Source organism: Macaca thibetana, chromosome X (genome assembly GCF_024542745.1).
Source record: "Macaca thibetana thibetana isolate TM-01 chromosome X, ASM2454274v1, whole genome shotgun sequence".
NCBI lineage: Eukaryota > Metazoa > Chordata > Mammalia > Primates > Cercopithecidae > Macaca > Macaca thibetana.
In genome coordinates this window covers 64,151,325-64,175,850 of record NC_065598.1, presented here as the reverse complement: position 1 = coordinate 64,175,850, position 24,526 = coordinate 64,151,325, and the positions used below count along the sequence as shown (strand labels likewise).

The following is a 24,526-nucleotide window of genomic DNA, read 5'->3' as shown; positions in this document are numbered from 1 at the left end:
TGATAGACTCAGCAAGTTGTCTACTCTTATCCGTTCTTTCCTCCTTCTAAACAGAACCATAATTTTGTTTGGGTAAGTAATGCATCCACTTAAAATACTCCTCTCCACAAACTCCCTGCAACTAGGTGTGATAATGTGACCCATCATGGCCAATGATAGATTGAGCTGGCACTCATCCTGTGCCTTTTGCCCTTTTTCCTTTCGTGCCTAGAATGTGATGCAACTTGAGAGCACAAGGAAGAAATATACATGTTAAGGATTTGGGGGCCAGAAATTCTAAAAACCTGATATTTGAAAACCTTAGAACCACTGTTCCAATCCTCTGTGGTCTACTTCCATGCTTTTTTTAGTGACACAAATAAAGCCCTTATTTATCTAAGCCAATTTAGGAGAATTTCTGTTACACAAAGTTAGCACAATCTTAGCTGATAAAATAATCTCATTTAATCTTCTCAACAACTTCATGAGGTAGGTTTTATTATTCCAACTGGAAACATGAAGAAACAGAGGCTAAGAGATTTGTCTAAGTCCACACAGCTTTTAAGTAGCAGTCTGGATCCAAATCTAGGTCTAACTCCATTTCCTATGCTCTTTCTTCTATACTACTGCGTGACAGCTTTCTTACAGGATACTCTGCCAGAGAGAAATTGTGTGTGTGTGTGTGTGTGTGTGTGCGCGCGCGTGTATTAGACGGTGGGGGGGGAGGGAGAGAGAGAGAGAGAGAGAGAGACAGATGCAACCTTTTGAGAGATGAATCAATCACTGTCCTCATGAGGCATTTTCTAGGTTCCTGGTGGTACTGACTGGGTCATATACAAGTAAGATATGTATGTATATAGAAAGGGACCAGGAAACTTTGTTCTTACCTCCCAGGAGCTTCTGGTCTAAGATCAATCGTCCTACTCTATCCCTTCTATGCATTCCCACAGCACTATCGGAACCACTTGTCATTTAGGTGTAACTTTAATCCATTTATCTATTAATTTAATGAACATTTATTAATTACTTCTTCCTGGCCAGGCACACCAGAAAAGAAATACTGGACTGATTCTGAAGACCTGAGTCCCAGTTCTAGTACTACCATTAGGAATGAGTTCTACGCCTCAGTCTCTCCATCTATATAAGAAGGACATTAGACTAGATGATCTCTAAAAAACTTCTAGCCCAAACAGACTTGGTCCCTTTGAATTGATTCAGGTTTGGCCAAAAAGGTATTTTAGGGCCAGATCATACTAGATCTTTAATACCTTTTGAAATGCTTGGGATTTCCCCAGAGACGATAAAAAATACTATGGAAGTTTTTCAGGTTATACCTGGGTAGTGCTTCTAAGTTAAAATTGCAGCTTTCAGTTTCCTGATTGGGTCATCTTGGGCAAGTTTCTTAACCTCTCTGTGTGAGTTTCTATAGAACGGGAACAACAATTGCACCTATGGCATAGCATTCTTACTAGGGTTAATGAGAAATAAACATAAAAAACCCATAGCACATTGCCTGGGAAAAAGAAAATGATTAATCCATGGCAACCATGATTATTACTAATTTTCTGCCTTCTAGACACTCCCTCTATTTTCTAGCCAGGTTAGTAGGCCCCCTTTCTTCTTTTCCTACCATCACACAAGGAAAACAGCTGCCCTTGCTGAAAGAGAACTGGCAAGGGTGAGGGTGGGGGTGGGAGTAGAGGGGATGCTGTCAAAGAAGCCCTGATTTGAATTAGAAATACCTTCTAGCCCAGCAGAACAGTACTTATTATTGATCGCACTTCATCCTCATGCTCCCTCCCCAGGGCACAGAAGAGGAGACAGGCTTGGGAGGTAGCCCAGCTGAACACCCACAAAGCAGAGGCTCCTCTTTGGCTGTTGACAGTGGTATCTGCAGCTCACTTTAAGATGGCCAGTTGGCCCACATTCATTTTCTGTTGAATGACTTTTAATTTTCATTGCTTTTTCACTCACTTTGATAACCTCTCAGTGGCTGCTTTTCTGAGATCTTTCATAATGCAAAAATGCATTGAACAATCGAAGTCAAAATCACTGAGCTAAATCCCCACTTAATGTGTGTGCTTTGTGGAAGATACTTAATTGATGCCAGAACCGTAATAGAATATCTACATTCCTTCTGTGAAACCTGTATTTTGTGTTACCTATAGATCAGCAGATATTGTCCTGTAATGTCCAAGTTCACAAAACCATTTTGCTCCTGAATATAACGTCAGATAAAAATCCTCAATCTATTGTATACAAATTTTTTCCAGGCCTTTTCAAAAATAAAATAAGAAGGGATCTTTATGCATCTCTTTCTTCAGCTGTTGCTGCCAATGGCTCTAATGAAAATAGAGAAGTTGCAGATGAAGATAAGAGAATTATAACTGATGATGAAACAATAAGCTTATCCATTGGATTTTTTTTTTTTTTTTTTTTTTTTTTTTTACCAGAAGAGGAAGTAAACAAAGACAAAGAGAAGTTTAAGGAGGAGGTGAATGACAAAAGTTGTTTACAATGCCCAGCCAGAATGACTGTGATGAACCTAAGGAACATACCTTATATTTCCCGATGAACGTCATGTATAAAGAGGAATCTTTAAAGGATAAATATACATTAATGGATATTACTTACATTTATATATGGAAGAAATGGAATTCTTCCTTTAAAGTACGGTGTTTGACCTACTAGTAAAAGAATGAAGCTTAGTTGCCAGAGAGATGAACTGACAAAACTGCTGGAGAACTAGAATGTGACTTTGGAAGTGACAAGGCCAATGGCCCAGTAGGAGTTATTTCCTCTAGCTCTTCTTGTTTGCCTAGCCCTACTACTCCAATCCAGTCTCCTCATCTTCAGTTTCCTCACACGCCCAGTGTGTGGCACCAGGAACAGTCCCACTGGTAGCTATGAACCTTTCTCTGCCAAGACCTAAAAAGTCATCAGAAAATGAGTTATTAGAAACTTCATTCTTAGGTTGATAACTGAGGCTGTTAAGGAAAAAAAAATCCAGCTCCTAATTTTTTTTTTTTTTTTTTTGAGACAGGGTCTTGCTCTGCTGCCCAGACTGGATCACAGTGGTGTGATCACAACTCACTGCAGCCTAGACCTCCTGGGCTCAAGCTATCCTCCCACCTCAGCCTCCCAAGTAGCTGGGACCACAGGTGAGTGCCACCATGTCCAGCAAATTTAATTTTTTTTAAACGTAGAGATGGGGGTCTCCCTATGTTGCCCATGCTGGTCTCAAACTCCTGGGCTCAAGCAATCCTCCGTCCTTGGCCTCCCAAAGTGTTGAGATTACAGATATGAGCCATAGTGCTCAGCCAAGCTCCTAATTTATATAGGTATTTCTATGCCATTAGAGCTTTACAAACACTAATACATGTGACTGTGGTCAAATTTGCTTTCTTTTGTAGTGACATTGAATTTGACTATAAAAGATGGACTAGGTGTGACATTCATATATACATTACTTGGAAAGAAAGATTGTCTTAAAAATAACTGTTTTTTGTGTGGGCAGGCAATGTTTTCTTCTGTGTGAAGTGGTTTCTGTAAACACTGTTCGAATGTGAAAACACTCTAAAATAGACATAAAACCTTGGTCCATAGTTTGTCAATCTCCATTAACATCTGTGTTACATGCTCTTGGATTGTTCTTGTTGTTATGTTGTTTTATGAACCTGTAGACAACACATGCTTTTTATTTTGAAATTTAAAAAATAAAAAGAATATGCATAGAGTGGTACATAGACTACACATCGAACGCTGCGATGTAACTGTGAGTAACCATTTTTTGCATATTTAACCATTTTGAGTTCTTCATTTGATTTTACTTCTCTGTTATTGCACAGAACAATCTTAAGAAAGTAAACAGCAGTTTTACAATTTGTGTGCTTTAAAAGTGGCTACTATTGTTTATTTTTACCGACTTGTTTAAATGAACGTATTTTGTAAGAATCAGATGGCATTATGCTTGCTTTACAATGCTGTATTGGTACAGAAACAATATTGTATATTTATAAATATAATAATGAAAATATTGTGTTTCATGTAATTAAAAATGGTTGTTCAAGTTATCCAAACTAGTTCAGACTTGGCAGATACTCTGTATTTGAATTTTGCTTATCATCATGTAACATTTTAAATGTGGATACACAATTCTAAATTATTTTCAATTGGAAGAAATTGACAAATCATTACAATGTTGAAATATTTCCACTAATACATTTTTTACTTTTAAATTTTATTACTATAATAAAGAAAAACTCTTAACCAAGGAATATAAAAATTACGTATATCGTTCTAAATTTTACTTGTTGGCTATGGTGGAATTAGTGTGTTTTAAAAATGCCTGTCAGTAACTATAATTCTATAGCAATTTTTAAAATGCAATGTTTAAATTTTTAAATGAATCAGAACTTTTTTTTTAGTATGGGGTATAGTAGCATTTTCTAATTTAATAGTTACTTTAATAGTTACAAACAATGGAATATACCTTCTCTGTAATGTCTGATAATAGAAATAATTCATTATGATCTTCTACATGTATTAATTTTAAAATAGAGTGAGCATGTTGAATGCAAAATATGAATAATTCCAACAATTTTCCATATATATTTTGCTTTGGTCAAACTGTGTATATTTATCATCTGTCAGTTATATGTAGGCTGTTTATTCTATATGAATATTGCTTCAGGTTTATATGAAAAAATTGTGACTAAACATTTCATTGTCCCCTGTCTGTAAAGGAAGCACAATTCTATCATTTTGTCTTGCTTATCACTATTAAATCACTACATTTGCATATTTTTAAAAAGCAGAACTGGGAACATCCTAGATTTTGCCAAAGAAGAGTTCCAAAAGACAAGGGTGTAGGAGGGAAGGTACAGTTTGTATCAGATGCCCATATTTTATCTACTGGGTTTTACTTTCCCTTGAAGGCACTGATTCTCACTGTCACCCCTTGTAAGGGAACAGACTTCTCAATTTAATGAGCACGGAGAAAATCCCAGGTTTGGACAAAAAAGAGCTTGAGAAGGAAGGCCTGCAGGAGGGGAAGGACTGGCTGTCCACAGCTCCCCTCTCAGGATGATCTCTTTCTCAGCAGACACCACTGCCCCACTATTCGAATTTCAACTCTAGCTCAAGAAGATATGAAAACTACATAAATTTGTGATTGCATTTGACCACAAATAATAAAAGGAAATAAGCAAACAGAGAAACCCGGAAGTTTAAACAAGCAAAAGAGTTTGCTTTTGTCATTTAACAAGAAATCAAAAGCTAGCAAATCCAGGAACCACTGGATATTCAGCCCCTTGTGTCTTTATGCTCTGCCATTCTTGCCTGTAGCATCATCCTAATGATATAGGTATCTATCTACAGGATAGATAGCTCCTGAAGCTCCAGGCATTATGCCTGCATTGCAGGAAGAAAGAAGAGGACAGGAAAAAGGCAAAACTTGTGTGCCCACAGAGTCCACCCTCTTTAAAAAAACAAACTTCTAGAATCCCAACAGTGAGTTCTGCTTATATCTCATTGGATACCTGTCATCTGGCTGCACTTCTACAAGGCAAGGGAGGCTGAGAAGTGTAGTTTGTTCAGCTGGGCACACGTCTGCCTCAAACAAAATTAATGTTCTGTTAGACAGGAATAAGAGAGTAGATACGGGATAAGGACAAGCAGTCTGCCACACATCTTTTCTGCTTCTTTGCGGCACAGGTGAAATTGGCTGTCATTTCACAAATAATTGTATTAAATACTAAAAACAGAGCAAAGAAGGAAATAATGACAAGAAAATAAAATATTATTAACAAGCTCAATTTTGCAAAGCAGTTCTTTGTGGCCAGAAGACAAGTATCTAGGCACCCCTACCACTTCAGTGGGGCCTCATTAGCACCACCAGCCAGGAAACTACATTTCTGCCCTCCTAGCTTCCTTCTAAATCACAAATGCCACCTTTCTTGTTTATTTTACTGTCTTTTTAAAATGAGTATCTTTTGTAAGAATCAGATGGTATTATGCTTGTTTTACAAGGCTGTATTGGTACAGAAACAGCATTGTATATTTATAAATATAGTAATAAAATATTAGAAGTATAACAAAGGTACCTATGGAGCACTCTCTTGGGACTCACAAGCTCTTTGTAACCCAAGGCCAAAGACAGGGGTTGCCTAGGGCCGAATGTCCTCAAGTACAGTTTTCAGCCTGCCTCATTCATAGTCCATTGACTGGGCTTAGGTAACAGGGATGTCAGCAGTGGCAATGAAAAACTGAAGATTAGAGGCCCTTCTCCCATTTCTCTGGATGCTGCATAAGCCTGCTGGATCCTGGACCAATGTGGGAGGTGACATTAATGGCTTACATGGAGGTAAGCAAATGAAATATGCCATGTACACCTGCATTTATACCTGAGAGTCATACGTAATGCAGATGTCTCCCTCATTCCAGTGGCTCCTCACTGTTCCTCCACATGGCCCTTTGTTGCTGACTTGACCTACCTGCTTCTTGTTGTGCTCGCCCTCTGTGTCCCTACCCCCTTCAACTCCATGTGCTAGCCAAGATATTTCCCATTGGCATCTCAAAGAGATTAGATATTATTTACTTGATATATAAATATCATGTAGTGGTTAAGAGCTTCAGCTCTCAAGGGTGCAATACTGTCTCCCCTATTGTCTACTTAAGATAACCTTAGGTAAGTCATATAACCTCACTGTGTCTCAACTACCCATCTGTAAATGGGATAATAACATTACCTACCTTATAGGGTTGTTGTCAGGATTGAATGAGTTAGTTCATAAGGTACTTGTCACATAGCTAGTTCTCAATAAATGTTAGCTTCTACAATACAGCTATGGGCTTTTGATGTGTTAGTTCCTCTGCTTGGAGCACCCTTTCCCACCTCTCCTGTTGGAAAACTCTCTTTTGTCCTTCCAAAATCACTCCAAATTTATCTCCTTTATGAAGTGTTGCTTGAGTCCCCTAAGCAAAATTAGAGATTCATTTAGGTTTATTCAACACTTTGCACATGGCCATCACTAATCTGGAACCTCCTTGAGGGCAAGGGTCTATGCCTTATTTCTTTATCCTTAGCATCTTGCACAGAGCCTGACCTACAGTAGACTTTTGGTGGCTGTTTGGGAATGAATGAATGAATTGATGATGAATGCAAAACAAAATGCAACAAGTGGGATCCTCATATTCTCCCTTCCCAAGACTCCACAATGACAGCTTTTGTAAGTTCTGCTACATACACATCACTTTTGTAGAATTTAATTTAATACCCTCTTTCATGTTGTCCTAAAATGTGTCTCCAGACCTCCTGTTTTATTCATGATAACCTATGGGTGTTAGAACTCACTGGACTAGCTATCAGCAGAGGGAACTGATTGGGAGGGAAGGTGTTTGGGAGGACAGGAGTTGGGGTGGAAGAAGGCTAAGTCATCAAGATCTCCAGGGATGATACATCCCATTCCATTCCTTTCTCATAGGGCATGCTCTTAAAGATGTTTCTTGAGTAGAGGTGAAGCTTTCATGACCTACAGCAGTTCCTGTCTGTGGAAAGGATGGGGCAGCTGTGCCTGATTATAGAGAAAGAGGCTGGGAACTAAGCCAGAGCAGTCATAAAAGAATACAGAGGCTGGTCATAGGCTTATGTTGTCAGATAACCAAGGTCCCAAGCAGAATCAGGTGTGGTTGGCAAGTTATTTGAACCAAACTGAAGGAAGGAGTAGGGCCCTCTCTTTGGTAGTTCCCCTTGTGCCTAAAACTTTGGAATTTACGTGAGCCAAAAACTATGACAAGGATGACTTCAACTAGAGTGTTAGGCCATAAAGGGTGAAGGATGAAGTGTGGAAAATTGGCAAAATCAAACTGTAATGTGGTTGCTGCTTTTCCTATGGCTTTGCCACTGACTCACTATGTGACCTTGGGTAAGTTCTTTTTTTTTCTAGGCCTCAGTATCCCCATCTCTGCAACAAGGTAGCTAGACCTGATGATCTCTAAGAACCTTACAGCTCTGTAATTCTGGCATAAATTGTGAAATGAGATATCCAAAGACCCTTACAACCAGGAGAGATTCATCTGTCTGGCTTGAAAAAGAGGCTGCCCAGCATGAGGGCAGGGGGTTGTGTAGGATGATCCCCTTGAAAGCCCAATGATCCCTGAATGCCTGTGTCCCACCGGTGGTCTGGGGCTAATTTGAGCTCACTCCAGTGTCCTAGACTTTGTATTCTTAATATATATTTTGAGTGGCACCCCCAGCATGAGGCCCTAGCCTTGAAAGTTTTGAGAGAGGCCCTGGCTAATGAAGGCATTTCTTCCCTAGAGGAATTGAAGTGCTTTTTCCAGGCTGAGAAGGTGATAATTTTCTCATTTAAATCACATCTATTATAAACTTAAGTGGGGTTTATTTAGAGAATAATTTAGTTTCTCAAGACAACTGGAAAAAAAAAAAAAACTATTAGTAGTGGGAGACTGCTCCAAGCAGATGGCTTTTTTTTTTTTTTCCTCCTGTGATGGCTGGAGTGGGGAGGAGGTAATTTGCTGGCATTCTTATAGCCCTTTGAAGCTGAGAGTGATATGGCCAGAAGGAAACATGGCTCCTTAGCTTTGGGGAGGGGCCTGGGAATCTGCATGTTGCTTTCTGGGAGTTCCGAGAAGGGAAACATCGTTGAACTACAAAGAAAATGGGTAGAAGGATAACAAAGGCACAGAAATGATACAAGGAGAAGCCCTAGGATCTGACTTAAGGAGAAGGCCTGGTGGTCATCTAAAGTACAGAATGATGCGATTGTGATATTTAGAGACTGCAAGGGCCTTAAGGGATTGCCTGGGTCAAATATTACCATTTTATAAATTAGGAAGCTGAAGCCCAAGGGGCAGAGACATGTCCGAGTTCGTACACATGCATAAACACACAAACACACCTTAACATTATGGGATCATAGATACACAGTATCCTGGAACTGAGCCACTGTAACACAGCTTATCCAACCACCGCTTATGCTATCAATGGGGAACTAGAGGCCCAGAGAAGAGAAAGGATCAACCCAAGGTCACACAGAGAGTCGGCGGTAAGCTAGGGAATGGAGACACAGAAAGAGGTACTTGGAAACCCCTTAAAGAATGAAGTGGGGGATGGAAGAAAAGGCTGCGGAGATTTGACGCCAGGGAATTAGCAGGCAGACCACACACAAAGAGTGTGTTTACTCTTTCTAAGGCAATCCTGCCCTGGATAGTGGTCTTCATTTCCAAAGATTGCTGCAGAAGGAAGGCTCATACACTAGAGGCACATGTACAAATTGCTATAGCCTCCAGCTCTTGGTTTCCATCATTTCTCTCTTCTCATCTCTCTTCACTTATCCTGTCCTCGCTTGGCCTCCTCAGTTTCTCTCTCTGATTTCTCTCTCTCCCTTGTGCTCTTTGTTTCAGAATCACTACTCCTAGGCCCTGTCTTAGTTGTGTAGGTTGTGTCTATACCTAGCTGAGTGGTACCCCTTAGAGTTGCAGTGTGCATCCTGTATAACTCTATACAGCATTCCTGCTCCACCTTATCAACAAAAAAATGTTTATTACCTTATCTTAGGTAGATATATGGGAAGGAAGGCCTAGGTTAAACACTAATGATGCCATTTTCCCTTCCTGGTGTCATATCACTTTCAAAAGGAGAGCTAATTGCCTCCAATGAATTCTCATTGATGGATGATTATAGTTGGAAATACGAAGTTAGGGGAGGGGGGATAATATTGGGGGATATAACTACTAATATAATACTTTACAAATCTAGCATCAAGGACTTAGAGAATTCTTTCAATGCGATACTCATTACTGAGCACCAACTTTGTGCCAGGTTTTGTGTTAGGTATGGGAAGGGCATGAGAGTGAGAAAGTGTCAGGGAAAAATTACACAAAGAATTTCACAAGGAGTAGGGCAGGTGATTGCTTAAGGAGCTAATTATAACTCGAAGCTGAAGGATGTGTGAGCTAAACAGCTCACTATGGAAGTACAAAGGAGGGGGATGCTATCTTCTAGCAGTGGTGGGGGGAAAGGAAGGCTGCACAGAAGAGCTGGCATTTGTGTTCTGCCTAGAAAGCTGAAAAGAATTTCACCTAAATCAGGGGAGGTGAGGGGAAAGGGAACAGTGGGATGAGTAAATGCCTGGGAACCTGATAAAACAGAACATGTTTGAACCTTGTGATTGGAAGATAGCAGGGAGGAGAGGGTAGATGAAGTTTTACAGGTAAGAGTGGCATAAAAGGGAAGCCTACAATGCCAGGCTAAGGGGTCTTATCCTTGGGGAAATGAGGTGCCATTGAAGAGTTTTAAGCAGGAAGTCACATGATCGTATTTTGTTGTTTGTTTTCTTTTCTTTCTCTGCATAATAATTATGGCAGCAAAGTGGAGGACTGGCTGGAGGAAGGGAAAACTGAAAATAGGGAGACGAGAGAACATTTTGAAGTACAGACCTGAGTCAGTATAACAGATAGAAAAGATATTTGGTAGTAGATTAACAGAATTTGAGTAATATTGGATTGAGGGGTTTATGAGTCCGCTACTAATGCTCCAAAACAGTCACTGATCTCAATGCTGCATAACAATAGACATTTATTTCTCACTCGAATAACTTCAGGTCAACTAGGGTTGTGATGACTAGGCTGGGCTTGTGCTGGATTGGCTACAGGAATGAGAAGACACACACAATGCTTCCTAATACCTAGCTTCAGAATTTGCATGCTGTCACTTACGCCAGCCTTCAATTAGCAGAAGAAAATCACATAACTGGGCCTAGAATCAGAGTAGAAGGGCACTACAATGTCACATGCCAACAAAGAGCATGGATAAAGAGAAGGGTGAATAACTGAGACCAGTAATGCAATCAGTCTACCACAGTTGGAGCTGAAGAATGAGGCAAAGGCAGAAAGGTGAAAAAGACCATATGGCACATTTGAGAAACAAACAAAAGGCTAATGTGGCTGTACCACAGAAAGCAAGGAGGGAGAGTGGTGTGATATAAAGCTGGTAGATGCCAGATCATGTAGGTTCTCACAGATCACAGTAACAGTTTTAGTCTTTATCCTGAAGGCAATAAGAAACCACTATAGAGATTTAAGTAGAGGAAGGACATTCTCCAAATTTTCAGCTGGGGCAAATGGATACCTTATGATGGCATTCAGTGACATAGAGAAGCCTAGTGAAGCCTGAGTTCTCCAGCTGGAAGACCAAGGTTAGGTGTGTGGTAGATACTGATGAGTCTAAGCCAAGGTTTCTCAATGTTTAGTGCTATTGACAAACTAGGTGTGATCAATCTTTGTTGTGGTGCTTGTCCTATGCATTGTACAGTATTACCAGCACCCCTGGTATCTAGCAGATGCTGGTTGTACTACTCCCCGCAAGTTGTGATAACTAAAATTTTCTCCAAGCATTGTCAAAGTTTCTGGGGACCAAAATCACCTCTGGTTGGGAATCACTGGGTCTCTTCTAACCCTGGTCTAAACTAATCATGGCAATTTCATTTCCTTTGCTACTAATTGATTAAGAAGTGGCGTGTGTTTCAGAGTGCTGGAGGCTGTCCCCAATATTCGTTCTCCACTTCTTTCATTGCAACAGAGTGCCACTTTTTAGCTGGGTTCATTGCTATCAAATTCTCTTGCAGCTGGATGTAGGAATGACACTAGGTTTTTGCCAATGAGATTTTTTTTTTTTTTTTTTTTTTTTTTTTTTTTTTTTGAGAAGGAGTCTTATTCTGTCGCCCAGGCTGGAGTGCAATGGCATGACGTTGACTCACTGCAACCTCGCCCCCCGCCCACCCTGGGATCAAGCAATTCTCCCGCCTCAGCTTCCCAAGTAGCTTGGATTACAGGCACCTGCCATAATGCCTGGCTAATTTTTGTATTTTTGTAGAGACAGGGTTTCACCACGGTGGCCATGCGCCAATGAGATTTAAGTAGAAGTGTTGTATTCGATTTCTGGGAAGGCTCCTTAAAATGGATAGTGTGTCTTCTCTTCTGTCTCCTCTGTCTTCCTTTCTGAATATGAATGTCATGACTGGAGTCCCAACAGCCATTTGGGGTCATGTAGATATGGGCAATTCCATAAGAATGGCAGAATAGAAGGCTGGAAGGATTCTGGGTCTCTGATGACTTCGTGAGGCTATCATACTGGCCCTGGGCTGCCTGCCCCTGGGCTTCTATACAGAAATAATGTTACTATATTTAGGACATCCATTTTGTTTTATGTTTTGTTTCAGTTGTTTGTTTTTCTGTTGTATTGCTGAAGAATATAATCCTAACGGCTAAAGCACATAAAGCACATAGTGCAATTCTTACCAATGACATGTGAGGAGAAGTCTGTTGTGGAGCTTGGAGGAAAGGTTACTTCACTTGATCTTCACCAAAAGGTAGAGAAGTGACAGGAAAGATTTTTGCTGTCTAAAGATGAGTGAAACTGAAAGACTGCCTCTCTTTTTCAGCCTTTGGCTATTAGTGTATGGAAATTTGATGCCTCGCACTATGGCAGCCATCTTTTCACCATAATAGTAGTAGCTGACATGCTAAGGATAATAGAGCAGAAAGACAGAAACAACCTGGATTCTTTATTATTATTATTATTATTATTATTATTATTATTACTATACTTTAAGTTCTAGGGTACATGTGCATAACGTGCAGGTTTGTTACATATGTATACTTGTGCCATGTTGCTGTGCTGCACCCATCAACTCGTCAGCACCCATCAACTCGTCATTTACATCAGGTACAACTCCCAATGCAATCCCTACCCCCTACCCCCTCCCCATGATAGGCCCCGGTGTGTGATATTCCCCTTCCCGAGTCCAAGTGATCTCATTGTTCAGTTCCCACCTATGAGTGAGAACATACGGTGTTTGGTTTTCTGTTCTTGCGATAGTTTGCTGAGAATGATGGTTTCCAGCTGCATCCTTGTACCTACAAAGGACACAAACTCATCCTTTTTGATGGCTGCATAGTATTCCATGGTGTATATGTGCCACATTTTCTTAATCCGGTCTGTCACTGATGGACATTTGGGTTGATTCCAAGTCTTTGCTATTGTGAATAGTGCCGCAATAAACATATGTGTGCATGTGTCTTTATAGCAGCATGATTTATAATCCTTTGGGTATATACCCAGTAATGGGATGGCTGGGTCATATGGTACATCTAGTTCTAGGTCCTTGAGGAATCGCCATACAGTTTTCCATAATGGTTGAACTAGTTTACAATCCCACCAACAGTGTAAAACTGTTCCTATTTCTCCACATGCTCTCCAGCATCTGTTGTTTCCTGACTTTTTAATGATTGCCATTCTAACTGGTGTGAGATGGTATCTCATTGTGGTTTTGATTTGCATTTCTCTGATGGCCAGTGATGATGAGCATGTTTTCATGTGTCTGTTGGCCGTATGAATGTCTTCTTTTGAGAAATGTCTGTTCATATCCTTTGCCCATTTTTTGATGGGGTTGTTTGTTTTTTTCTTGTACATTTGTTTGAGTTCTTTGTAGGTTCTGGATATTAGCTCTTTGTCAGATGAGTAGATTGCAAAAATTTTCTCCCATTCCATAGGTTACCTGTTCACTCTGATGGTAGTTTCTTTTGCTGTGCAGAAGCTCTTTAGTTTAATTAGATCCCATTTGTCAATTTTGGCTTTTGTTGCCGTTGCTTTTGGTGTTTTAGAAATGAAGTCCTTGCCCATGCCTATGTCCTGAATGGTATTACCTAGGTTTTCTTCCAGGGTTTTTATGGTATTAGGTCTAACATTTAAGTCTCTAATCCATCTTGAATTAATTTTTGTATAAGGAGTGAGGAAAGGATCCAGTTTCCACTTTCTACTTATGGCTAGCCAATTTTCCCAGCACCATTTATTAAATAGGGAATCCTTTCCCCATTTCTTGTTTTAGTCAGGTTTGTCAAAGATCAGATGGCTGTAGGTGTGTGGTATTATTTCTGAGGCCTCTGTTCTGTTCCATTGGTCTATATCTCTGTTTTGGTACCAGTACCATGCTGTTTTGGTTACTGTAGCCTTGTAGTATAGTTTGAAGTCAGGTAGCGTGATGCCTCCAGCTTTGTTCTTTTGACTTAGGATTGTCTTGGAGATGCGGGCTCTTTTTTGGTTCCATATGAACTTTAAAGTAGTTTTTTCCAATTCTGTGAAGAAATTCATTGGTAGCTTGATGGGGATGGCATTGAATCTATAAATTACCTTGGGCAGTATGGCCATTTTCACGATATTGATTCTTCCTATCCATGAGCATGGTATGTTCTTCCATTTGTTTGTGTCCTCTTTTATTTCACTGAGCAGTGCTTTGTAGTTCTCCTTGAAGAGGTCCTTTACATCCCTTGTAAGTTGGATTCCAAGCTATTTTATTCTCTTTGAAGCAATTGTGAATGGAAGTTCATTCATGATTTTGCTCTCTGTTTGTCTGTTACTGGTGTATAAGAATGCTTGTGATTTTTGCACATTAATTTTGTATGCTGAGACTTTGCTGAAGTTGCTTATCAGCTTAAGGAGATTTTGGGCTGAGACAATGGGGTTTTCTAAATATACAATCATGTCATCTGCAAACAGGGACAATTTGACTTCTTCTTTTCCTAACTGAATACCCTTGATTTCTTTCTCTTGCCTGATTGCCCTAGCCAGAACTTCCAACACTATGTTGAACAGGAGTGGTGAGAGAGGGCATCCCTGTCTTGTGCCAGTTTTCAAAGGGAATGCTTCCAGTTTTTGCTCATTCAGTATGATATTGGCTGTGGGTTTGTCATAAATAGCTCTTATGTTTTTGAGATACGTTCCATCAATACCAAATTTATTGAGCATTTTTAGCATGAAGGGCTGTTGAATTTTGTCAAAGGCCTTTTCTGCATCTATTGAGATAATCATGTGGTTTTTGTCTTTGGTTCTGTTTATATGCTGGATTACGTTTATTGATTTGCATATGTTGAACCAGCCTTGCATCCCAGGGATGAAGCCCACTTGATCATGGTGGATAAGCTTTTTGATGTGCTGCTGGATCCGGTTTGCCAGTATTTTATTGAGGATTTTTGCATCGATGTTCATCAGGGATATAGGTCCAAAATTGTCTTTTTTTGTTGTGCCTCTGCCAGGCTTTGATATCAGGATGATGTTGGCCCCATAAAATGAGTTAGGGAGGATTCCCTCTTTTTCTATTGATTGGAATAGTTTCAGAAGGAATGGTACCAGCTCCTCCTTGTACCTCTGGTAGAATTCAGCTGTGAATCCATCTGGTCCTGGACTTTTTTTGGTTGGTAGGCTATTAATTATTGCCTGAATTTCAGAGCCTGCTGTTGGTCTATTCAGGGATTCAATTTCTTCCTGGTTTAGTCTTGGAAGAGTGTAAGTTTCCTGGAAGCTATCCATTTCTTCTAGGTTTTCTAGTTTATTTGCATAGAGGTGTTTATAGTATTCTCCGATGGTAGTTTGTATTTCTGTGGGGTCGGTGGTGATATCCCCTTTATCATTTTTTATTGCATCTATTTGATTCTTCTCTCTTTTCTTCTTTATTAGTCTTGCTAGCAGTCTATCAATTTTGTTGATCTTTTCAAAAAACCAACTCCTGGATTCATTGATTTTTTAGAGGGTATTTTGTGTCTCTATCTCCTTCAGTTCTGCTCTGATCTTAGTTATTTCTTGCCTTCTGCTAGGTTTCGAATGTGTTTGCTCTTACTTCTCTAGTTCTTTTAATTGTGATGTTAGAGTGTCAAATTTAGATCTTTCCAACTTTCTCTTGTGGGCATTTAGTGCTATAAATTTCCCTCTACACACTGCTTTAAATATGTCCCAGAGATTCTGGTATGTTGTATCTTTGTTCTCATTGGTTTCAAAGAACATCTTTATTTCTGCCTTCATTTTGTTATGTACCCAGTAGTCATTCAGGAGCAGGTTATTCAGTTTCCATGTAGTTGAGCGGTTTTGATTGAGTTTCTTAGTCCTGAGTTCTAGTTTGATTGCACTGTGGTCTGAGAGACAGTTTGTTATAATTTCTGTTCTTGTACATTTGCTGAGGAGTGCTTTACTTCCAATTATGTGGTCTATTTTGGAGTAAGTGTGATGTGGTGCTGAGAATGTATATTCTGTTGATTTGGGGTGGAGAGTTCTATAGATGTCTATTAGGTCTGCTTGCTGCAGATTTGAGTTCAATTCCCGGATATCCTTGTTAACTTTCTGTCTCGTTGATCTGTCCAATGTTGACAGTGGGATGTTAAAGTCTCCTGTTATTATTGTGTGGTGCCTACGTCTCTTTGCAGGTCTCTAAGGACTTGCTTTATGAATCTGGGTGCTCCTGTATTGGGTGCATATATATTTAGGATAGTTAGCTCTTCCTGTTGAATTGATCCCTTTAACATTATGTAATGGCCGCCTTTGTCTCTTTTGAAATTTGATGGTTTAAAGTCTGTTTTACCAAAGACTAGTATTGCAACCCCTGCTTTTTTTTGTTCTCCATTTGCTTGGTAGATCTTCCTCCATCCCTTTATTTTGAGCCTACGTATGTCTCTGCATGTGAGATGGGTCTCCTGAATAGAGCAGACTGATGGGTCTTGACTCTTTTTCCAGTTTGCCAGTCTGTGTCTTTTAATTGGAGCATTTAGTCCATTTACGTTTAAGGTTAATATTGTTATGTGTGAACTTGATCCTGCCATTATGATATTAACTGGTTATTTTGCTCGTTAGTTGATGCAGTTTCTTCCTAGCCTCGATGGTCTTTACATTTTGGCATGTTTTTGCAATGGCTGGTACCGGTTGTTCCTTTCCATGTTTAGTGCTTCCTTCAGGGTCTCTTGTAAGGCAGGCCTGGTGGTGACAAAATCTCTAAGCATTTGCTTATCTGTAAAGGATTTTATTTCTCCTTCACTTATTAAACTTAGTTTGGCTGGATATGAAATTCTGGGTTGAAAATTCTTTTCTTTAAGAATGTTGACTATTGGCCCCCACTCTCTTCTGGCTTGGAGAGTTTCTGCCGAGAGATCTGCTGTTAGTCTGATGGGCTTCTCTTTGTGGATAACCCGACCTTTCTCTCTGGCTGCCCTTAAGATTTCTTCCTTCATTTCAACTTTGGTGAATCTGGCAATTATGTATCTTGCAGTTGCTCTTCTCAGGTAGTATCTTTGTGGGGTTCTCCGTATTTCCTGGATTTGAATGTTGGTCTGCCCTACTAGGTTGGGGAAGTTCTCCTGGATGATATCCTGAAGAGTGTTTTCCAACTTGGTTCCATTTTCCCCCTCACGTTCAGGCACCCCAATCAGACGTAGATTTGGTCTTTTTACATAATCCCATACTTCTTGAGGGCTTTATTCATTTCTCTTTCCTCTTTTTTCTTTAGAGTTCTCTTCTCGCTTCATTTCATTCATTTGATCCTCAATTGCTGATACTCTTTCTTCCAGTTGATCAAATCAGTTACTGAAGCTTTTGCATTTGTCACGTATTTCTCGTGTCATGGTTTTCATCTCTGTCAGTTCGTTTATGGCCTTCTCTACTTTAATTATTCTAGTTATCAATTCTTCCACTCCGTTTTCAAGATTTTTAGTTTCTTTGCGCTGGGTACATAATTCCTCCTTTAGCTCTGAGAAGTTTGATGGACTGAAGCCTTCTTCTCTCATCTCGTCAAAGTCATTCTCCGTCCAGCTTTGATCCGTTGTTGGTGATGAGGTGTGTTCCTTTGCCGGGGGAGATGCACTCTTATTTTTTGAATTTCCAGCTTTTCTGCCCTGCTTTTTCCCCGTCTTTGTGGTTTTATCTGCCTCTGGTCTTTGATGATGGTGATGTACTGATGGGGTTTTGGCGTGGGTTTCCTTCCTGTTTGTTAGTTTTCCTTCTAACAGTCAGAACCCTCAGCTGTAGATCTGTTGGAGATTGCTTGAGGTCCACTCCAGACCCTGTTTGCCTGGGTATCAGCAGCAGAGGCTGTAGAAGGTAGGATATTGCTGAACAGCGAGTGTACCTGTCTGATTCTTGCTTTGGAAGCTTCCTCTCTGGGGTGTACTCCACTGTGTGAGTTGTGGGGTGTCAGTCTGCCCCTAGTGGGGGATGTCTCCCAGTTAGGCTACTCAGGGGTCAGGGACCCACTTGAGCAGGCAGTCTGTCCCTTCTCAGATCTCAACCTCTGTGTTGGGAGATCCATTGCTCTCTTCAAAGCTGTCAGACAGAGTCCTTTGCATCTGCAGAGGTTTCTGCTGCTTTTATTGTTGTTGTTGTTGTTTAGCTGTGCCCTGTCCCCAGAGGTGGAGCCTACAAAGACAGGCAGGCCTCCTTGAGCTGCTGTGAGCTCCACCCAGTTCGAGCTTCCCAGTGGCTTTGTTTACCTACTTAAGTCTCAGCAATGGCGGGCGCCCCTCCCCCAGCCTTGCTGCTGCCTTGCAGTTAGATCGCAGACTGCTGTGCTAGCAATGAGGGGGCTCCCTGGGTGTCGGACCCTCCCGGCCAGATGTGCGATATAGTCTCCTCTTGTGCCCATTTGCTAAGACCCTTGGTGAAGCGCTGTATTGGGGTGGGAATTACCCCATTTTCCAGGTGTTGTGTGTCTCAGTTCCCCTGGCTAGGAAAAGGGATTCCCTTCCCCCTTGCCCTTCCCAGGTGAGGCGATGACTCGCCCTGCTTCAGCTGTCACTGGTCGGGCTGCAGCAGCTGACCAGCACCGATTGTCCAGCAGTCCCTAGTGAGATGAACCCAGTACCTCAGTTGAAAATGCAGAAATCACCTGTCTTCTGTGTCGCTCGCGCTGCGAGCTGGAGACTGGAGCTGTTCCTATTAAACCATCTTGCTCCACCCCCCCAACCTGGATTCTTCATACCATTGAGCCACTGAATTGACCAACACCAGAACAGAGTACTTGTCAGATAAAGCCAATACACTGTTACCAAAATTTAATCATTTTTACTTAAGTTTCTGTTACTTGCACGTTAAAGTCTCCAAAATGATACAAATAGAATATGAAGAAAAATAATGAGCTAAGTTGGGATATATTGAATTTGAAAAAAATTATGGGCCCCCCTCCTTTTTTTTGAGACAGGTTCTTGCTCTGTCACCCAGGCTGGAGTGCAGTGGCTAAATCTCGGCTCACTGCAACCTCCGCCTGCTAAGTTCAAGCAACTCTCATGCCTCAGCCTCCCAAGTAGCTGGGATTACATGCACGCACCACCATGCCTGACTAATTTTTGTATTTTTAGTAGAGGCAGGTTTCACCATGTTTGTCAGGCTGGTCTTGAACTCTTGATCTCAAGTGATCTGCCTGCCTCTGCCTCCCAAAGTGCTGAGATTACAGGCATGACCCACCATGCCTGGCCTGACATCTTTGTTTTTGATACCTAATAGTCAGGTGGCCATATAGATTTAAACCTAAAAGAAGATATGAGATTAGCCTTAGTAATGGGGAAGGAGCTCTAGTCCTCCTTGCAGGTGGGAGCCTGGCATCCACTGTGACCGACCTCCCACTTCCTTATGGCTAATCTATCGGCAGGGTCACAATAGGGGAACTCTACTTCAGAGTTCCAGGGAAAGAATAGCAGGGAGCTGCAAAAGAGGGGGCATGGGCCTCACTACAATCAGGATGATATCTCCAAGGTCCAAAGTCAGCACTTGTTCAGGCTGACCTCAGAATGTACTGGTAATACTGTCCTTCCCTCTCCCCACACCCCACATTCTGAGCTTGGCTTATAGCAGTAGCTCTGGGGAAAATCCAAGTACTTGTGGGACCTCTCCTAGTGTTACCTGCTGGTTATCATCCCTATATTGACATTAAAGCTTCAGGCCTCCGGCTAAGGTCCTATACATGCTCATAACCACCGTAGGACAGTACAGTCTGGACAAGGCTTGCCAGCCAGCAGTGCAAGCCAGCCTTTCCGGAATTATTTATTGCCTAAACCAGAGGCCCTCCTACCTCTGCCTTTAATTTTAGACTGGGGCCCAAGAGGCTCTAGGAAGGAAGCTCAGAGCCATTGGGTTTTGAAGGAAGTTCTAGCACTTTGCCTTTGTCTTTGTTACTCAGTTTCAGGCTTTGTAGGGAAGCAAGAACTCCTTATGGCCTCAGAGTATCATGGGTTAAAGTGAAAAGCAGCTGGAAGCACAAGCTAAAGGATATATTTGGAAGGTGGATTCCTCCTCCTCTTCCTCCGGAAGGGGCAGGCAGATCTTGGCCTCATGCCCAGATCACAGAACCACAGACTCAGAGCTGAAAGAGCCCTTAGCCATCAGGCAGGAATTCTTAGCCTACAAGTCCCTGAGTCACTTGAAATTATATGCTAAATTGTGGCATCTGCATCCACAGATTTCGTCAGATTCTCAGAAGTCTGTGATTCCACGAAAAGTTAAGAAACATTTCAAACCCTTTAAGTTACAGACAAGGCACTGAGAGGAGAGGAGCTTGTCCAAGGCCACAGAGTTAGTCAGGGTCAGAGCTGGGACTAGAAATCAGGCCTCTGACATCAGTGCAGACACTCTGCACTATGCAATAACCCTTTAAACCTTCCTCTTCAAGCTGTGGTTTCCTGGGCACATAGGGGAATAGGGACAGAAGGTGATGGTAGTGATAAGCTAGATCTGGGCAGCAAGTACAACCCAGACTGCATTTGTAGGTGGTGGAATAGGCTGGAGGGGAAGATGGGAGGAGTGTCAGGGAACCAGGAGTCTTATTGGGGAAGCTACCAGGGTGCTTTCTCCATGCCTTGCTGAGGCCTTTTCTTTCTCTTTCCCTCTGGCTCCAGGATTATATCTTCTTATTTGTCTTACACATTATTACTGACTCAATTTCCTTGGGTTCCACCTCAGTATGCTCGGCTGGAGTTTAACTGTGGATTTGGATATAGTCTCCTTAGCTTCTTTCATTTTTTGCCTTGCTGAAGAATGAGCATTTAGGAACTTTGGGTCTTGGTACTATTCACTTATGGGCCAGGGGAAACCAAAATAACTAAGTAATCTTATAGAAAGTTTTGAGTAACTGGCCCAGATCTACCACTAAGCTCAGCAGCTATAGAATGTCAAAGGGGAAAGAGATCTTAGAAAGTTCATCGAGTCCTTGGTTGTACAAATTGGGTCCGTGACCCAGAAAGGAAAAGAGATGAATATGTCATCACACAGTACTCAGCGAGCTGGAACTGCACTCTAAGGATACAAGAATCCTAGTTCTCTCTAGCATGCTTCACTTTTCCCCACTGTGTTTTGGCCTGTCTAGGATGGTACCGGAAGTCTCATTTTGAAGCCCTGGCCAGCAAGCAAAGCTGTTAGTCTGGTGGATTTTTTAAGCCCTATTAGAACCTTCTTCCTGATCTCGTGCCTAATACAGGACACTCCCCACCCCAAACATGCCAGCAGGTCAACCCTCTGGCTCCCAACTCCTTAGTTGTGTGTCCCTGAAGACAGTATGACAAAATAGAAAAAAGTCCCACAGACTGGGTTACTATACTAGCGAGTTCATTTCTCTTCTCAAAACTCAAGTTTTTAAATCAGTAAAACAGGGAGAGAACCTCACTGGGTACTTTTAATTCCCTCTATGCAGCTTTACATATTTTCATAGCATTTATTGCTTTCTTGCATACTTTATAATTTATTTTCTTATTGTCTTTCCAGTTGAAATGTCAGCTCCATGAGGGCAGGGATCTTTGATTGCTTTATTCACTTCTGCATGCCCAGTGCCTAGAACAGTGCTTGACATATAGTGCGTACTCAGTGAAAAGCTGTTTAATGAATGAGTGAGGATTAAATAAGAGAATAAATAGGGGAGTGTCCAGTTAACAGGAAACTCTCATCTTGAGAGTTCTTTTGGTGTTTTTAGGTGCTGATCCTGGCAAGTGTGTTGGTTAGTTAAGTACTTATCCCCCGGCCCCCTTGGCCTGCCTTCACAGCTGCTGCCTGCTCTTTGCACCGCATACCAAAGTGATATTGTAGCACTCCTTGTTGCAAGGTTGGAAATTGCATCCCAAGGGCAGGCTGGGAGCTGGTGTGGGGAGTCAGAAGGCTATTGCTGTCTCGATTTGTAGCTGTCTTCCCTGGATGGTGAGACACTTGCACAGGTGCTGTGCTCTCTCCTTGTGTAAAACAAATACCTAACCCCCAAGGAAGAGATAAATGATTTACTGGACAATTTAGTACCTTTCAGGTGGAATCAATTAAAAAATAATCAGCATTTAGGAAGCACTTAGAAATCCAAAGATTGTTTAACTATTAAGGTCACTATAATGAGAGCTTTGTCATTGTAATGAGAGTTCCAGTGAATGTACATTTAAGGCAGTTGGCCTCTTCCACCCACTCCCCACTTCTTCCCTCATCTGGCCCCACCTTCCTGAAAGTTCTGTCTTGTCTGTCTGTCTGCCTGTCTCTCAGGCAACTCCTTGTGTCTCCTCTCAACCTGTTTCATTTATAGGCTGCTCAGTTAAAAATTCCTTCCTTGTGTTGAGCTGAAATTTGTTTCCTGCTGGTTCCCACCCAAGGGTCTCATTTCTGCCTTCTGAAACCTCTCAGACTCCATCTGCTCTCTCTGTTCCTGACAATATCTTAGAGGTCTACAAAAAGCCCACTTCTCTTAAGTCTTCTCTTCTCCAGCTGATATGATTTGGATGTCTGTCTCCTCCAAATCTCATGTTGAAATGTGGCCTCCAATGTTGGAAGTGGAGCCTAGTGGGAAGTGTTGGATCCTGGGGTCAAATCCCTCATGAATGTCTTAGTAATAGCTCCTTGGTGATGAGTCAGTTCTCACTCAGTTAGTTCATGAAAGATCTGGTTGTTTAAAAAGGTCCAGGACCCCTCTTCACTCTCTTGCTCCCTCTTCGTCCTCCACCATGATTGTAAACTTCGTGTGGCCTCACCAGGATGCAAGCAGACAGCAGCACTATGCTTATGCAGCCTGCAGAACCATGAGCCGATTAACCTATTTTCTTCATAAATTACCTAGTCTCAGGTATTCCTTTATAGCAACACAAAATGGACTAAAACACTAGCATAAATGGCCATAGCTCCAAATTCTTTCAGCCCCCACCCTTGTTTGTTCACTCCCTTCTCTACACATCCTACATATGCATACAGAATATTCATACACCCTTGTTTGTTCACTCCTTTCTGTATGCACCCACTTAATGTATGGTAGTCTGAGCCAAAAGGAAGTCCCTCAGTAAGGGTCTAACCAGTACAGAGTGGAAAAGGGCTGTTGCTTCCCTTGATCTAAACACTATACATGTGTTATTGCAGCCTAAGTTCCCATTAGATTTTTTGGGCTTTATTATCTCAGTGATGATGCCTGTAAGGCAAAATCTCAAGTTCCTTTTCTGCAGACTGTGTGTAGGACAGTCTCTTCTGTCCTGTGAAGAGTCAGTTGGTTTTCTGCACTCAAATGCAGGCCTCTCCATTTGTAACTGTCAATCATCTGGTCAGGTTCAACCACTTACTTCAGCCTGTTGACATCTTTTTGGAGCCTAACTCCATGGCCTGAAATATTCCTCCATCTCTTTTAGCTTTCAAGCTTTAGTAGTAATTTCCTCTCTTCTCTCTACATGAGCCTGTTTTGCTATTTTGTTGAGACAACAAGTCCCTCATTCATTCCTTCAGGAGGGTAGGGGCCACCTTCTGTGGGTGCTCCTGGGGGCAGTTCTCAAGGCCTGTGGTATGAAAATGACCTTGATCAGTGAGCACCAGTAGCTCACTGCTGTTTGGTGGAGAAAGCAGCTCCAATAGCAACATCTCCCTCAGCCTACCTGGGCCTCTGCCAGGGAGAACCCCACATACTGGCTGGCTCATTAAGCTGTGGATAGAGTAAGATTTCCAGTTGGCTACCAGAGATGAAGCCCTGGGATGTCAGTCCAAGCAAGGGCACATCAGCACATCAACCTGATTCCTCTGATGGCTCAGGAATTTCCAGGATCAACGGGCCTCTAGTCATTTATGTCACAACCCCTTCTTCATCCTTGGAGGGCTGGCCTGATTCCAATAGTGACCGTCAGCAATCAGCTCTTTAAAACTGGCCGTATTCCTGACAGTCTTGGAGAAAAGACTGATGGCAAAAAGGGCTCTGATATTCCAAGAGCCTCCTTCTTACCAGTCCCCTTAACAGCTTATATCTTTTTATGTTAACACTTTATTTTAGAAGAATACATATACATGGTAAAACATTTTAAAAAAGGAAGGCAAGTTCAAGATTCTTACAGTCCCACCATTCAGGCACAAACCATTATTTGACATTCTGTTGAAAATTTTAGATCGGCAAACTCACGTGTGTGTGTGTGTGTGTGTGTGTGTCTAATGCAATGTTATACTATTGAAAATATGCATTCGTAAAACATTCAGATCTAAAGCATCATTGCTAATGACATAATATCCCATAGGTACTTCTCTTGGGAGGTATTTAGGTTGCTTCTAATTTTTCTTTCTTTTTAGCTTTTATTTTAGGTTCAGGGGTACATGTGCACATTTGTCATATAGGTAAATTTGTGTCATGGGTTTGTTGTACAGATTATTTTTCACACATATACTAAGCCTAGCAACAATAGTTATTTTTTCTTGTGCTCTCTCTTCTCCCACCCTCCACCCTCAAGTAGGCCC

The 24,526-nt window shown here is 41.5% G+C and overlaps 1 pseudogene; it reads left to right on the top strand.

Annotated features, from left to right (window-relative positions):
* The first annotated feature begins 1,991 nt into the window (after positions 1–1,991).
* On the top strand, positions 1,992–2,957 carry LOC126945798 (polycomb complex protein BMI-1-like; annotated as a pseudogene).
* Positions 2,958–24,526: the final 21,569 nt, after the last annotated feature.